Source organism: Oncorhynchus kisutch, linkage group LG13 (genome assembly GCF_002021735.2).
Source record: "Oncorhynchus kisutch isolate 150728-3 linkage group LG13, Okis_V2, whole genome shotgun sequence".
NCBI classification, from domain to species: Eukaryota; Metazoa; Chordata; class Actinopteri; order Salmoniformes; family Salmonidae; genus Oncorhynchus; species Oncorhynchus kisutch.
This window is the reverse complement of record NC_034186.2, coordinates 39,932,545-39,948,340: the sequence shown is the minus strand read 5'-3', so window position 1 is coordinate 39,948,340 and position 15,796 is coordinate 39,932,545. Positions and strand designations below refer to the sequence as shown.

Genomic DNA, 15,796 nt, shown 5'->3' with positions numbered 1-15,796 from the left:
GCCTATAAGAACATCCAATAGTCAAAAGTATATGAAATACAAACAGTATAGAGAGAAAAAGTGATATAATAACTACAACCTAAAACTTCTTACCTGGGAATATTGAAGGCTCATGTTAAAAGGAACCACCAGCTTTCATATGTTCTCATGTTCTGTGCAAGGAACTTAAACGTTAGCTTTTTTACATGGCACATATTGCACTTTTACTTTCTTCTCCAATACTGTGTTTTTACATTTATTTAAACCAAATTGAACGTGTTTCATTATTTATTTGAGACTAAATTGATTTTATTGATGTATCATATTAAGTTAAAATAAGTGTTCATTCAGTATTGTTGTAATTGTCTTCATTACAAATATATAAAAATCGTCCAATTAATCGTTATCGGCTTTTTTTGGTCCTCCAATAATTGGTATCGGCGTTGAAAAATCATAATCGGTCGACCTCTAGTTGATGTGTTGAATCTGTAAACCGTTGTGCCACATACTATTGACCAATAGTATGTGACCAAATACTTATTTTCCACCATAATTTGCAAATAAATTCATTAAAAATGCTACAATGTGATTTTCTGGATTTTTTTTCTAATTTTGTCTGTCATAGTTTAAGTGTACCTATGATGAAAATTACAGGCCTCTCATCTTTTTAAGTGGGAGAACTTGCACAATTGCTGGCTGACTAAATACTTTTTTGCCCCACTGTACTTTGACTTACCATCTATGAAAAATAAATCTGACCATGGGTCTTGAAGTATGTGTATCCTATATTGCCTTTTTGGTTATAATCTGGCCCATCTATGAACATATTCTTGTGTAATCTATCCCGTCGGATTATCCATTAGTCATACATATGCACACCGTGAACTGAGAAACAATCTGGCCGCTATGGACTTCATAAAATCATTTTGATTGATTGATTGATTGATTGAAAGTGCTGTATAGCATCACAAAGATACTGTTTACTGTGTGTGTGTGTGTGTGTGTGTGTGTGTGTGTGTGTGTGTGTGTGTGTGTGTGTGTGTGTGTGTGTGTGTGTGTGTGTGTGTGTGTGTGTGTGTGTGTGTGTGTGTGTGTGTGTAATGGGAGGCGTGTAACTATCATACAATTGATTATGGAAACCTCTAAGAGGTGATGATTAGGAAGAGAATACGTGTATGGTTGTCCGCTCCTTTCTCTCTCTCTCTCTCCCCGTTAGTCTGTTCCTCTAGGTCAGTGAAAGCAAGGGAAGTGATATGGAGACTCAGGGTTCAGCAGCAGAAGGCATGGAGGATGAGCAGTTATGAGATGATCGAAGAGATGTGGAGGGAGAGGAGGCAGCAGAGGGAGAGGAGGGAGAGCACAACTGAGAGGGTAGCCTACAATTCCATGGAGGGCACCTGCCCCAATTCCCACCATTCACCCTTGTGCCACATACCCTGGGCCTAAAATGACAGTAGCAGGGGTTTTGGAGTTGTTTTAAAAGTGGTAGGAGTCAGTTTATGTATGTTCAGATCTAGTGTTTTAAAAAAATTGACAGCGAGTGTCTTTACACAATGGAAGACAATATTTGTGTTTTTTCTATTGACATGAATGTGATGTCATATTAAATAGGTTGTGCTCTTTAAAACTAAGTTAACTTGTATTTGTAATTTGTTCTTTGTTTTTGAGCTGTGTCTAAAATGTGTGAGGAAACAAACTTAATCTTACATTCTCAGTAAATTCTCAGCAACATTCTAGAATTCTACTGGGGTCTAATGGGTAAGAAAACACCCCCGCGCCCCACAGTTTGGGAACCACTGACTTAGGGGACATACTGCTTAAGACAGACAGAAAGAATGAAAAATAATCATTTAGTATATTCCAACAATTGTCATCGACCTGCACTCACTTCCTAAACATAATCTAGTGCTGATTAGTGATGTGTGGGGGTGTTTTTTGTTGTTGCAAAAAAACTAAAAGATGTGGGTCCAGATAAAAGTTGTGAGGAGGACAAGGACTTTGCTAGTTCTCATCACCTTGTTTATTCCCCATGTTCTTGTTACAGGCTGAATTAAAATATGTACACACAATAGCCCATAATGACAAAGTGAAAATGTGTTTTTAGACATTTTTGCAAATGTATTGAAACTGAAATCTCATTGACATAAGTATTCACATCCCTGAGTCAATACTCTGTAGAAGCACCTTTGGCAGCGATTACAGCTCTGAATCTCTAAGAACTTTCCACACCTGGATTTTGCAACAATTGCCCATTCGTATTTTCTAAATTCTTCAATTCTGTCAAATTGGCTGTTGATAATTGCTAGACAAGCCAAGCTGAAAGACCTGTCTCACACACACACACTGCTCTCTCCCACTGTACACTGTACGAGATAAAATAAAATAAAAAAGCTATTATTGATCACTGTTGAGTCATGATTACAATGATGACACTTTCTAGTCACCAGTGCATTGGGACCTATCTGAAACTCAGTGTAACTGGGGCAGACAACATTTTGGTGGACTAACATTTTCTCTGTGGAATGGCACAGACTAAAGTCCACTTAAAGAACAGCTTCATACGAACTGCCATAAAGCCCCAGAAAAAAATTGCTTTGTGACGTTCTGTTATAATGGTCTGTCTTTGTTGTACTGAATTTTTTTATAAATAAGTCTGGCCCATAATCAGATAGTGGCCACATGACACAGTGAACATTCCAGATCAGGCTGTTTTGAGCCTGCCTAGAGACATTTCATACTACATTGAAAACAATCTCTGGCTTTATTCATGAGCAATGGTGTCATTCACACAGCTTCTCAACACAGCCCAGTCCAGCCCATTTCCCAGGCCTCTCAGCCTGTATTGACGGATCTGTTGGGTAGGATTTGAAAGCTGGAACGAGCTATTGAATCCTGCGTCCATGGAAATGCCTCGTAACTGCGCTGCAATTCCTTGAAGTTCTCCAGCGTCGGCTCATTCATCCCATCCTAGAAAAACCTGAAGTAGTTTCAGAGCAGCCCGTGTAAAATGAGATTTAAGATTCATTTCTTACATTTCTTACATTTTGCTTTGGACAACAACTTAGCATGCCACTGGGCTATGGGCAAAAAAAAAATGATGGGGGGGGGGGGTCTCAGTAAGGGTCTCAACTTACTGTTGTGAGTTAGAATAGTAAAATGCACAAGGTGAATTCAAAATTTGGTTGTGCATCAGCAGTTTTTATTTTGTTATATCAGTCACTGAGAGTCACTCAATTAGCCCATGACAGCTAACATATTTTAAACTGGTAAGTTAGTCTAGTGGCCAGCTATCTAAACTTAGTAATCATGGTCAATTTACTGTAATAATTTTGTTAGTCAGTCTCACTCGGATAGCATATTTTGTTAGTCTCACTCGGATAGCAGTGTGTGTGGGGGGGTATGGATGTTGGTACGCAGATCCTTGAGCAACTGCAGCCCCTCACGGTGAGTTCAGCTTTTTTGTGGCCCCCTATCCCGTCAAAGTTGACCAGGCCTAACAACTGTCTAGGTACTAAACAGGCTCCATCTGTCTTCTATCATATTGATTATAGATGAAAAATGGCACAACTGCCACCTCAAACAGCTGTTGCCCAACCACTTTCACACTAACAAAGTACTTCACACAGACTCCGTTCTCTTGCTCTATTAAGAAAGGCCAGGTGGAAAAGGAAGGGAGACAGGTGTGGTTGAGGCCTGGGGGACAGTCAGGTCAGAACATGTTGGAGACCACCCCTGGGAGTTTACAGGCAAACTCAATCTATAAAGGATGAATCACTCAGGGGCTTCATTAAATTAAGATAGTGAGAAATATTTCCATTGTGTACTTCCCCTCGTCTATTTTTAAGAGCGAGTTCTGCGTAGGATACTTATTTTTAGGCTGTTGTTCAATCCCTCATTGTATCCCTTTGGAGTTGAACGTTTGACAACTGACTGCATTGTATGATGAAACTGTTGTGTCCTGGAATAACCAGGTTGCCATTTTCCCCATGTGTATTGCCTCATGCTACTCAGGTGGGTGCATAGCGTTCTGTATGGTTGGAGTGAACGAAATGAACGGTTTGTATGGTTAGGGTAAGAGAGGGAGGAAGCCTAACAAAACGAATCTATTGCCCCCACAGAGACCAACATCCTTCCGAAATAGCTGGAACATTTCCGTACAAATGATCAACATCAAAACGATACATAAAATACAAATGCACTTCCCCTCACATCTGTGTCAATTCTAGCTAGCATTTAACTGTGCAGAAAATATAATGTCCAGTGGTCCACACACACTATCATATTCACACAATCTGCCCATCTTCAAGTGAAGATTCCAGCAGCCCCCTGCAGATATTACAGTTCCTCCGACAGAGGAATAGCTACTTGGTGACTCCGAAGCAACCTTTGGAGAAAGCAGCTCAGAACACAGTAAACAAAGAAGCCACACGAACACGCCTCTGCAATTTGGACGGGCAGAAAAACATCTGTTCAACCTCAGGTTAGCCTTCAATTGCTAGTTGAAGGGGCAAGCAGCTTGGCAAACAGCAACGTTGAACTGAAGAACCATGTTCAAAGTCCTCTGGAAAATGGATTGGATTCTTCAGTAAATTGGCCTCACAGAACTGAAAACTGAGTGACAACGGGTCACTTCAGATGGCGGAAGACAGCGCTGTGTTCAATCCTACTCCTTCCCCTCTCAGACTGTTGACTACGTATGGTTCCTTTGAGTGTGGCACCTTACATCATTTTTTACACTGAAACCTTGTTTCGCTACCACTTAAATGGACAACTGACTGACCGTGATCTTATAACCTCTGGATGTAACATCTTGTTGGAAAAGCATTCATTGAACTCTTCTACTCCTAATGCTTCCGTATTGCTGTAAGGAAGGAGCACAACACACTCATGTTCCAATGCCACTCTTCTTTTATGAAAGGGATTCATAGCAGGGCCACTGTGTGTGTGTGTGTGTGTGGTGTGTGTGTGTGTGTGTGTGTGTGTGTGTGTGTGTGTGTGTGTGTGTGTGTGTGTGTGTGTGTGTGTGTGTGTGTGTGTGTGTGTGTGTGTGTGTGTGTGTGTGTGTGTGTGTGTGTGTGTGTGTGTGTGTGTGTGTGTGTGTGTGTCAAGGTGTTGTGTAGTGAGCATTGATTCAGTATAAGGCGGTATACCATATATTAAACATTAAATCGCATAGAAATTGTATTTCTATGATTCCAACATTTCACGCAAGTGTTTTGATCTAAATCGGAAGTAAAATAGATTTTTGCCCATATCGTGCAGCCCTACAAGGCAGTGTCAAAATGATCTCAAATGAGATCAACTTTGGTTGAAGTTTGATTGAACAGTATAAAACAAATCACAATGGAGAAAGCCCCATTGAAATCACTTACAATGTATGTTTCAACTCTAAGGTCATGCACAACTCATAAAGCAAATGTTGAACTTTTATTATTCCAAACCATCATTCCATAATTGCTAAGAGTGTGCAAAGCTGTCATCAAGGCAAAGGATGGCTACTTTGAAGAATCTCAAATATACTTTGATTTGTTTAACACTTTTTTGGTTAGTACTTTTTTGTGTCCAAACTTTTGACTGGTAGTGTATATATTGTGATATGATATTTTGGCCATAAATCGCCCAGCCCTAATTTGGCTCCAAAAGCCCGGCCACTGGCTCTACCGGCTGAGCGGCGCCCCATGCTGTCCTTCCAGCGGGGTGTTAAAAGTGCTCAACCAGAGGGGACTGCCATCATCAGTTCACACGGAGGGACACTGAAGCGTCATGTGACAATCGAACAGAACACTTCCCTCCTTCCATGGGAGAGCATTCCATGCCATGTGTCCTTCAGGCCCCTGCCAGTCTACCGCATGCTTCGGCTAGGCAAACCGAACAAATGTGCTTGCATACTTCCTTAAAAGACAACTCAAAAAATCCGTCATTCATTTTGACGTTTTTGACGAGATCTTAGTCGCGCAATTTTACATCTAACTAACATGTTCGGTGCAGTTTGCATACACCTTTATCCAGCTATGTCCACCCCTACCCTCAACCCCCATCCCCTCAGTTCTCCCCAAGCATCCTGTGAGGCAACACAGAATAAACAAGTGTATACATTTGACTGAATGTAAGTGTAAGAAACAGTGTACGGTTTGTTTATGAGAGAGAGAGAGAGAGAGAGAGAGAGAGAGAGAGAGAGAGCAAAACACTCCTCAGTCTCTCATTGAGAGCCCTATCAGTGCCCACTCACTAGTCATGGCTCACTGCGTGTTAGAGAGACAGGTTGAGGAAACAAGATAGTGTGCAGAGACAGACAGACAGGAACGTGTTATTTCGAGGTTAACTGTCTACTCCACACAGCCTTATGGGACTCTGACTCCGTTAGAATACATTAACGTTGATTAGTCATAGTCTGGTCCCAGATCTGTTTGTGCTTTTGCCTACTCCATTGTCATGCCAAAACTGTTTTGCATGAGCATTCCACAAGAGAGCCGAAACAGACTGGCACCCGGGCTAGATTAGTCATCCACCAAGCACATAACTTCAGATTGAGCTGGTCACCTTGGGGTGTATTTTGGGGCACTTTGTGAGTCACCCCCAAAAAATAAATCAATAGCAGTAAACATCTGATAGAGTGTGGGGGCAAAAAAAACACCCAATTAGTATAGTGTGTAAGACTGAACTTCATAGTTTTAAACAGTAATGGTCAAAACATGTCAACCCACCAAGACATCTTCTGATGGTACTGACTGTGGAGTTGGACATACTGTAAATGCCTATGAAAAAGTTACATATTCATATTTATCTTTGGTGCTGAAGTGCTTCTGCATGGCTTCCACGATGGGGAAGAGCTTCTGGCTCAGGACCCCCATGTCATGGACCACCACAACACACACAAATGAGGGCAGTCAGTCATATGAGAAACATCTCATTCAGACAGTCAAGTCATTCCGACTTGATATTGTCAATTGCACAAGTCACATGGGATTAGAATAATAATGTCATGGGCAAAATCAGGGTGGGCATAAGGGTTCATCACCTTCAAACAAAGGTCCCCCTGTCCCACTTCCCCTCCCTCCCTCCTCTTCTCTGCAGGTCACTCTCCCAGCTCCCATGAAACACTGCTGCCCCCAGTGGGCCTAATCCCACGGTGCAGGGCAGGGATTTGACTCTAGCGGTCCCCACTCCCCAGTCAGATCATGTGGATCTCCCTCCAGATTAATGAAAGAGGATTTTGCAGTAATTTATTACTGCAGAAACAAATATGTTCCAGATTGTGTCTCGGTTAAATGCTACTGCATTAAAGATGTGTGTGTGTAAGAGCGAGAGAGAGACTGTGTGGTAAAGGTGGGGATTAGACATATTTAAAAGCAGATGTGTGATTTGGACATGCAGACATAATTTAATGTTCCATAACTGATTAAGATAAGCCTCCCCTACGTCTGGCAATAAAAACAGCCCTGGAGATTGTATTGTGGAACAGCATGTTAGCCTAGCTTTGGAAACAGCTAACTGTTACGTTAGCCCATAGAGTACCCACTAACCACAGTGCAATTAAAAGACCATCATCACATTAATTGTAGTTTTAATCAAATAAATCTTCTAAAGCTAACTGGGTGAAATCTGAATGTTGTGCTGATTTTGCCTTTCCCAAATGACTTGCAGCTGAGAGCGCCTCGACTTAGAAAAAGCGGGAATGAGAGCAACAAATTAAACATTTATATGATGTTTATTTCCAGATTTTGCTTGTATATTTAATAGATTACGTTATTTTTTTAAGAGCTATGTGTGAATAATTCAGATCGTAAACAAGACAAGGCAAACCACTCCCAACAACCCACATGTACTAAATAGCCTAATACAGGAGAAGTTATACTCTTATACCGTTATATTCCTCAGCTGTACTGAACCAACGTACAACCTACATTCTATTTCGACTTCATAGAACATAAAGGAAAGGGTAGGCAAAGGGAAGCAGTAGAGAATAGACTCACCTAACATAAAATAGGGTGTCTACAATTGTCATTGTGATTATACACTGAACAAAAATATAAAACGCAACATGTTGGTCCCATGTTTCATGAGCTGAAATAAAAAGATCCTTGAAATGTTCCATATGCACAAAAAGCTTATTTCTCTCAAATTTTGTGCACAAATTTGTTTACATCCCTGTTAGTGAGCATTTCTCCTTTGCCAAGATAATCCATCCATCTGAGAGGTGTGGCATATCAAGAAGCTGATTAAACAGCATGATCATTACACAGGTGCACCTTGTGCTGGAGACAGAAAAAGGTGCAAATTTGTCAGACAATGCCACAGATGTCTCAAGTTGAGCGAGCGTGCAATTGGCATGCTGACTGCAAGAACATCCATCAGAGCTGAATATTAATGGCTCTACCATAAACCGCCTACAACGTTGTTTTAGAGAATTTGGCAGTATGTCCAACCGGCCTCACAACCGCAGACCATGTGTATGGCGTTGTGTGGGCAATCAGTTTGCGGATGTCAACGTTGTGAACAGAGTGCCCCATGGTGGTAGTGGGGTTATGGCATGGGCAGGCATAAGCTACAGACAACAAACACAATTGCATTTTATTGATTGCAATTTGAACGCACAAAGATATTGTGACGGGATCCTAAGGCTAATTTTCTTTTTTAAGGTATTTGTGGCCAACAGATGCATATCTGTATTCCCAGTCATGTGAAATCCATAGATTAGTGCCTAATGGATTTATTTCAATTGACTCATTTCCTCATATGAACTAACTCAGTAAAATAAATGAAATTGTTGAATGTTGCGTTTATATTTTTGTTCAGTATAAATTCATTCAAGAAAACGTTGAATCTAAACCGAACAGTGCAGACTGAACCAAGTTGCTTACTTATGCCACTGAGTACAACAAAATCCAATTGCTTACTAAAGCCAATAAGAAGAGCATGTTCTGAGTTGGATAGTTGACTAAGTACATGACAGCCAACAGAGGAGAGGTTAAGCCTCCTTTACGCACAAAGCACTGGGATAATTACTTACTTGAGGAGAGGGGAGCTTTATCAAATTAAAAAAGGCCCCTCTGTATTAAACCCTGTGGGACATAAGCACAGGGGCAGCTGGTTGTCAGTCTGTCTGCAGCAGGCTGATTATCTGAAAAACCACTAAGGCCTGAGACCATGGCATGACCACATAATTATCCCATTATCTCTACAAGTTCTAGCATTATAGTGTAACTCACTACATGATCATGACTCATGTGAGGCTACATGTGAGGCTACAGAGTGTGAGAACATGTTTGCAAAGCCAACACTATATTGATAAGTCACAATTCCATCCATAATTAGGCTACAAAAGTAATTTTCAGTTTAAATGTCCTTCATAACAATTGGGTTATCTGCTAGCAAACAAGAAAGAATTTAGTAAGAAGAATAAAATACTCAGTCTAAGCAAAGCAAATGTTCCATTGTGAGTGACTCACAAGTGAGAAAAACAAAAAAGGTGACATTTCCAGTCACCTTGTTGGGTAGAGAATAACAGTTTCCTTTCCAAATCTGAGTCAAACTTCCGCTTTGTTGAGAAGAATGTTTTCAATTGAAAACAGTATAGGCCTAAATACGTAGCCTAGCTCACATTAACAGGATACAGTACAGTCAAAATAAAACATACAAAAACATAAGAATCAAAGGGTTAGATACAAGCAAGTTAATAAGAATTTAATTGGGCAGGTATTTGGTGCTGCACTGGTTTGAGAAGGGAAGCTCACATTGAGGAAAGCTTCCTTTCAGCTTTTCCTGGCTGGCTCGCTGAGTCCAGTCCACTGAACAGGGAGACTAGGGTCACCGACTGTCACCCCTCTACGTCATGAGAGCCTGCAGTACGAGCAACCACGGGGATGGCGGAAAGCCCATTGTCCTGTCCCATGCTTCTACCTACTGCCTAACAAATCATAAGCAATGTGGGCAACACCCATGGGACTGGGCAATAACAACAGAAACAACGATTTTCCTTCAGTTCATATGGGCTACTCTGTCAACAAAGCCACACACAAGCATATACACACACTTGTTAGAGTGCGAGTAACTTATACATGCGCGTGTGAGTGTGGGTCAGAGATGCTGTAATGAGCATGGCCCCCGGCGGTGGGATTGTATAGGCTGTTTGCTCTGGTTTTACAGGGATCTCAGCAGTGTTGTAAAGTACTTAAGTAGCACTTTAAATTATTTTTACTTAAGTCGTTTTTTGGTGTATCTGTACTTTTCTATTTACATTTGACAACTTTTACTCCACTACATTCCTCATGGAAATACTATATTTTTTACTCCATACCTTTTCCCTGACACTCAAAAGTAATCATTATTTGAATGCTTAGCAGGACAGGGAAATGGTCAAAATCACACTTATCAACATCCCTGGTCATCCCTACTGATTATCTGGTGGACTCACTAAACACACATGCCTTGTTTGTAAATTATGTCTTAGAGTGTGCCCTTATCTATGCGTGCATTTTAAAAACAAGAAAATGGTTCTGTCTGGTTATCTTAATATAAGGAATTTGAACATTTGGTACTTTTACATTTGATGCTTAAGTATTTTTCAGCAATTACATTTACTTTTGATACTTAAGTATATTTAAAACCAAATACTTTGACTTTTACTCAAGTAGTATTTTACTGGGTGACTTTCACTTTTACTTGAGTCATTTTCTATTAAGGTATCTTTTCTTTTACTCAAGTATGACACTTGGGTACTTTTTCCACCATTGGGACTCAGACAGTGTTTTGTCACTAAAAAGTCACGGAGGAGTTACATATCCACTGTCCTGTGTGGGCGCTCCTGAGAGATAAATAATTAAAGAAATAAGGTGAGGATCTGCTGAAAAGCACATCAACATGCTCACAGGTCATTGCAGTTCATAGCCAGCCCCATGAAGATCCGTCCCATTAGTGACTGTGCAGAGCTACTGCTGCATCCCATAGCAGGGGCCAACAGGAGCGCAGAGGAATAAACTGGATGTCACGGCCTGTCAAGTTCTCATTATATAGCATTACCCTGTTGTGCCTGGCAAAGGGGGCTGGAACAGGGTTCGGTTGGGAGCAAGGGAGAGGAGCATTAGCTGAAGAGGGAGTAATCTGTCCCTCTGGCTCTGAGCCGCCTAAGATGCTAAGCTGAGCAAACTGCTAAACTGAGCAAACTGCCACTCAATCCAAGGCAGAGGATCAGATTAAGCTAATGCAGTGCCTCAACATTCCCCATCAGATGAAGACATGTTACCGGGGACGTGCCTGGCTGGTGAGGGAGGATTTATTTTCATTAGCGGAGGATAAACAACTTGTAAACAAGTTTGTTATCGCGTGCTCTGTGACGCAGACAAAAGAGGTGAGCGGAGTCCCTTACTGCAAGAAACTGTACTCAGATCAAGGGGAAGACAGAGGAATTCCTAGTTAGGAATCGGAGGTCAAATTTTTATGGCAGAAAGTCGGCCATGTTTTGCTCTACCGCGGGTTTGAGATCAGACTGTCACATACTCTTCAGGTACAGGGCTTCTGTCAGTGAAGACATTCTAAAGATGCATCAAGACCATGCATGGACGATATTAGGTACAGCATAATCCTCCCAGTGGCTGAAAAAAGCAGAAGAGGGTATTTCTAAACCGTAATATGTTTTGAAAGGGCAACACTGCCCCCCTGTGTTAAAGAATAAAACTGTTCACTCAGTGCATTGTTGCACTCTCTAGCCAGTCTGCTCCTCCAAGCGTGGCTTGTGCTTGCCAGGTTCAGGATTAAGCCTTTTTTTAAGGATTAAACTTGGGTCTCCACACTTTAGGACTAATATGCCATGTAACACCAGCACAAATACACTGACTTATATGTGATGATAAGAAATGCATCAGGGCTCCAATCAGACTTGCCTCATACTGAAACGTTGTGCCGAGGAGCAGCTCCGGGAGCATCCTCTCGCCCAGCTCTCGGCTGGCCTCGTCGCTCACAAAATGAAGGACCAGCACCTCTTCGTCCAGGAAGAGACCGTATTTGGCCATGGATAACATGGCCACCCAGAACTTCTCCTGAAGGCTCCGGCTCCTGTCCACCTTGGTGAACATCATGAGGGCATGGTAGTACTGGCTGACCTTGGGTCCACTTTCTGACCCAATATCTGCCCTCCTAGTCCTGCCTTCGCCCTCCTCCCCATCTCCACCCTCTCCTCCCTCGGGGTGCAACAGCGTCGTTCCGGTTGGCGTTTTGGCTGGCCTGCGTCTGCTTGGTGGCGCTTGACAAACTCAACAGTGAGTTCAGTGAATTGGTAATTGCTGGAAACTCTTCCATCATCTCACTTGAACCTCTCTGACGTTATTTGTCAACAAAAAGGACAGCAAGCATGGGGGCATCTTCAGCAGTTATTGTTTATGGTAAGAACAAAATACAAGTTGTTGATACAGAATTGAGTCCCGTTCATCTAACGTTTGTATTAGAAAGTCACAGCAGCTCTGATATACTTTTTATGGGCAAAAAAAGAGCAAAACATGCCTTCTAATGACTTCAATGTTTGAAAATGTGAATGCAGTGCACCCAACTTCACAACTGGTAATTACCAGTTACCACCTCCTCACTTGGCTATTGCTATGAACACAGCAAAAATCCACTCCCCCTAGATCAGGTATTGGCAACTGGTGGCCCCTGTTTTTTAGGCCCAAGGATCAATTTCCCCAAAAATAATAATTTTATATACAGTACCAGTCAAAAGTTTTGACACACCTACTCATTCAAGGGTTTTTCTTTATTTTTTCTATTTTCTACATTGTAGAATAAGAGTGAAGACATCAAAACTATGAAATAACACATATGGAATCATGTAGTGACCAAAAACGTTTTAAACAAATCAAAATATGTTTGATGACAGCTTTGCACACTCTTGTCATTCTCTCAACCAGCTTCACCTGGAATGCTTTTCCAGTCTTGAACGAGTTCCCACATATATTGAGCACTTGTTGGCTGCCATCTCAATTGGGTAATGTCGGTGATTGTAGAGGCCAGGTCATCTGATGCAGCATTCCATCACTCTTCTTGTTGGTCACATAGCCCTTACACAGCCTGGAGGTGTGTTGGGTCATTGTCCTGTTGAAAAACAAATGATAGTTCCAATAAGCGCAAACCAGATGGGATGGCGTATTGCTGCAGACTGCTGTGGTAGCCATGCTGGTTAACTGTGCCTTGAATTCTAAATAAATCACTGACAGTGTCACCAGAAAAGCACTCCCACACCACCACCTCCATGCTTCGCTGTGGGAACCACACATGCGGAGATCATCCGTTCACCTACTCTGCGTCTCACAAAGACACAGCGGTTGGAACCAAAAATCTCAAATTTGGACTCATCAGACCAAAGGACAGATTTCCACCGGTCTAATGTCCATTGCTCATGTTTCTTGGCCCAAGCAAGTCTCTTCTTTATTTGTGTCCTTTAGTAGTGGTTTCTTTGCAGCAATTCGACCATGAAGGCCTGATTCCCGCAGTCTCCTCTGAACAGTTGATATTGAGATGTGTCTGTTACTTGAACTCTGAAGCATTTATTTGGGCTGCAATTTGAGGCTGGTAACTGTAATGAACTTATCCTCTGCAGCAGAGGTAACTCTGGGTCTTCCTTTCCTGTGGAGGTCCTCATGAGAGCCAGTTTCACCATAGCGCTTGATGGTTTTTGCGACTGCACTTGAAGAAACTTTTGAAGTTCATGAAATGTCCCGGATTGACTGACCTTCATGCCTTAATGTAATGATGGATTGTCATTTCTCTTTGAGTATTTGAGCTGTTCTTGCCATAATATGGACTAGTTCTTTCACCAAATAGCCCTATCTTCTGTATACCAACCCTACTTTGTCACAACACAACTGACTTTTAACAAGGCACACCTGTTATTTGAAGTACATTCCAGGTGACTACCTAAATGAAGCTGGTTGAGAGAATGCCAAGCGTGTGCAATATATTTATATTCCAGACTCTAACATTGCTTGTTCTGATATTTCTTATTTTGGGGATTTGTGTGTATTGTATTACTTTACTTACTGTTGGAGCTAGAAACATAAGCATTTCGCTGCACCTGCGATAACATCTCCAAAATATTTGATTTGACATTGAAGTCATTACATCTGGTTTGCAAGCATGTAAATGGTTTGTGTGGAATATATGGTTAATGAAATAGTGAAACATATGTAGATGTATTGTTGTAGGTACTAGTATGTGGAAGAGAGGGAAATATTCCTGTGTAGGGGTAGAAGGAATTTTGGGGATGGGAGAGCGTTTTATTTTTTTTATTAACCCCTTCATCACCCCCCCCCCCCCTTTCGTTTTTTTTGACAGTGTTTGTGTTACATATACATACATTTTAACATACACATTTTACATACATGTTTCATTTTATATAAATCAATCACATAACAATAATACATTACCAAACATAAACTTGATAATCCCAACGCTCAGCCACTCTCAGCCCATCCCACCTATCACCATAGACCACCCTCGTTTGGTTTCCATGTGCCATATATTTTTTAATTCTGCTGTGATGTTTTGCAAAATATTTTAACCTTTCTAATCATATATTATCCACAGATTGTGAGCTAAAGATGAAAACCTTTCCTACGAGTATTATTACATTATTTATTGACTGACTATTGCTTTCCAAATCGCCCAACACTCCTATTAGTAAGATTCATTTTAAGTGCATGTTGTGATTTTTTTTTAATATTTTTTTTAACATTCCTGAAACTGTGTACAGAAACAAGCTACATGGGGGCAATACCAGAATGACCAATCGATTATGTCTCTTTATAGTAAAATCTACAGAGCTGAGATTGTTGTATGCCCCATATATATGCATTCTGTTGGTGGCAAGAATATTATACAATCATTTAAATTGAAATACTCTAAGTGTTGAATCAAGTGTAATTTTTTGGAATTGGTACATCGAAAATCTCCACCCATTTATTTTGCAACCTGTGTGGCGCAGCTGTCAACATTTTTGTCCTCAGATGAAACTGGTATATTTTTCTATTTACGCCAGTTCCTTTCAGACGATTTGTATCATTTAATATATGGCAGGCAAACAAGTTCCTTGCCTTCTCCCATTTCCACTTGCCTCCTCCATTTTTGAGGTAGTGCTGCAATCAGTTGGTTGTAAATTTGGATTGAGCAGATATTCCCATATATTTTTGATAACTGCATATGTGACAACTCCTCCTTTCTATCCATAATATCATTAATAAATATAATACAAATTTGAAAAAAAATCCCCAAATAATATTTTTTTATTAATCTGTATATTTAAGTTAACCATAACATTTGTTGTAATATTTGTTTTATCTTTTCTGGGCGATAAAACTGAAATTGTAACCAACTTTGTATGGCTTGTTTAAGAAAGGGTGATACTTTAAACAAAATGTCATTTTCAATTAGTCGGAAATGAGAAGTTGTAATCTGTATGAAGGCAAAAAGGCAATTTTTAACAAAGGACAAGCCTTTCTTAGTAATCTACTGGAGAACCATTTTGGGTTTAAGTATAATTTATGTATGAGTGAAGCTTTTAGTGAGAGGTTTAAAGCTTTAATATTTAAGACTTTTAGCCCCCCAAACTCATATTTATTATATCAATAGGCATGTTTAATTTTGTCTGGTGTAGCATTCCAAATAAAATGAAATATTTTTTGCTCCCTAGATTTAAAAAACTAGTCATCTGGAGTGCCATTAGTAAGTAAGTAAACTGGGATAAGACCAGTTAATCAATGTGATTTTTCCATAAATAGACAAGTATTTACCTCTCCATGGTTGCAGAATCTTATCTATTTTTGCTAACTTT

General features: G+C 40.6%; 1 pseudogene; it reads right to left on the bottom strand.

The window, feature by feature from the left end:
* LOC109902957 (xyloside xylosyltransferase 1-like) overlaps window positions 1-15,088 on the bottom strand; it is a 51,649-nt pseudogene extending 36,561 nt beyond the window's left edge.
* Window positions 15,089-15,796: the final 708 nt, after the last annotated feature.